Genomic DNA, 2,273 nt, shown 5'->3' on the forward strand with positions numbered 1-2,273 from the left:
AGGGAAGAAGGCTTTCTACTAGGTTTTGGAGCAGAGCATTGCTGTGAGGATTTGATTGCAATCAGCGAGAAGAGCTGTGTTAGCGAGTCATCCCATCTAAAAGTATTGGATGGAGCACCAACCATCATTCCAGAGAGCACAGCTGTACTGCTCCACAGCTCAACGTCATATTGATGTAGAATATCGTCGTTTAGTTGTGAGGTATGGTGGCCAAAACCCAACGTCTGGTCATCGCCATAATGTTAGATCGTTAGATGTTAACAATTGTCTGACGTCAATGTCATCCCAACGTTGACAATTCAGACTTCATGAGATATAGTGAACAAAAACTCAACGTCTGGTTAATGTTATAATCTTAACGTTCATTCAGCTTTCCTTCCGAACAACTAGAACATCCAACATCTTTCAAACGTCTCACACCAACATTGCATTGACATTAAATGCTGCCCTCATGAATTATGGTGACTAAAACTCAACGTCTGGTTAACGTCGTAATATTAACATCCACTCGACATGACATTCCAACATTGTTAGATGTTAACGTCTTTCAGATGTCATAGTGACTTACAATGGCAACATTTAGTTGACAATTAGATATAGTAACCAAAACCCTACATCTGGTCAATGTTACAGTCTTAACGGCCGCTCAACTGTGGAACTCTCTGACGCTAATTTTTTAATCGGTTTCAAATCATGGTGTCAGGTTACCAAAATCTAACGTCTTCCAAGCGTTTCACACCGACGTCTATAGATGTAAACATTGACGCTTAGTTACGTTGACAAAAAGAACGAACGTCTGCTCAATGTCATAATCTTAACGTCCACTCAACTTTACTTTCTAACGTCTAGAAAATCCAGCGTCTTCCAATCGTCACCACCACACCAACACCTCCATGAATTATGGTGACCAAAACCCAACGTCTGGTCAATGTTACATCCTTAAGGTCCACTCAACTTTACTTTCTGACATCATTAGATGTTAACATTTTGTCGGTTTCAAATGGGGGTGTCGGGTACCCAAAATTCAACATCTGTTCAACGTTGGAGGTTGATGTCAACCCAATGTTAGTTTTTGACTGTGTTAAATTTTCAACTAATGCTGGAATGTAAACGTCTTTCTGACGTCAAATTAACGTCCATTACCTAGCACTGGAAGCTAACGCTCTGCTAATTAGCCTCGCGCAGACTGCCTCCCTAAATCAAAGCGTGTGGAGGTGTTCGGTGATCTCTAACAGACTGGCTAACGTGGTTTCTGACACCGTACGACACCCAGTCTATAAACACGGACTAACCTCGGGCTGCTGCCACTGTTTTTAGCTGCGCTACGTGCTTCTGGTCCATGATTTGAGCTTCCAGACGGCTAATCACACGGCTAAGACAGCAACTGTGTTTGTCTCCAGTCCAACAATATCCTGACCCAAGTCTCTCTAGACCCAAGTCTCTCACTCGCGCTCCCCACTTTCCGTTTCTCCTCTCTTGTTTTTCGGCTCTTTGCGCTGACAAAGCTGTAATTATCGTTGGCCCACACCAGAGGAGACCGTGCTCGCTTTTTTTCGGGAGGAAGAAATGGATGGTGGGTAGGGACTGCGGGAGGCTCTCGAGTGCTTGGTTTGTTGACGTCCTGCCAAGAGACGAAGAACATCTCAGCTCTGCGTCGAAACACAAAAAAAACCACACGAGGGCTGAATGAAAACGTCCAGATATTTCTTTATTTATTATTTTTTTTTAGTAAATTTTGTGATTTAGAACTTTAGAAAGTTCCCAGATGGTTCGATCCAGTGGAACTCTCTCATCCCAGCAGTGAGAAAAAAGCTGTGGATGGAAGATATTGGTTACATTATGCTGTTCCTTAAAAAAATTAGCAAAATTAAAATAAATAAATAAAAGACCCAGATATAAAGTGGGAAAAAAAGTTCCCCCAATGGAACTTGTTGAATGTAGCAATAAAAACAAATCAGTATTTAACAAAATTGAATGAAAAAAAGATATAAAAAATGTACCCAGATAAACATAAAACCTAAAAATATAACTAATCATATAAGGTATGCAGCACATTTGACATTTTTATTGACATTTAAAAAAAAAAAAGGAAAAAATATACAATTCAAGGGAATTCAAGTTGCAAAATGGTTTAGCAATAATCAAATTAAGGAAGAAAAACTGATATAAACAATCCCCAAAGTGAAATGCAATGTTTTATGTTTTTTTTGCAATTAAAAAAAAAAAAAAAACAATTCACTCAATATTGCATATTAGATTTTTGCAATAAATAA

This window comes from Salminus brasiliensis, chromosome 24 (assembly GCF_030463535.1).
Source record: "Salminus brasiliensis chromosome 24, fSalBra1.hap2, whole genome shotgun sequence".
Classification (NCBI taxonomy): Eukaryota; Metazoa; Chordata; class Actinopteri; order Characiformes; family Bryconidae; genus Salminus; species Salminus brasiliensis.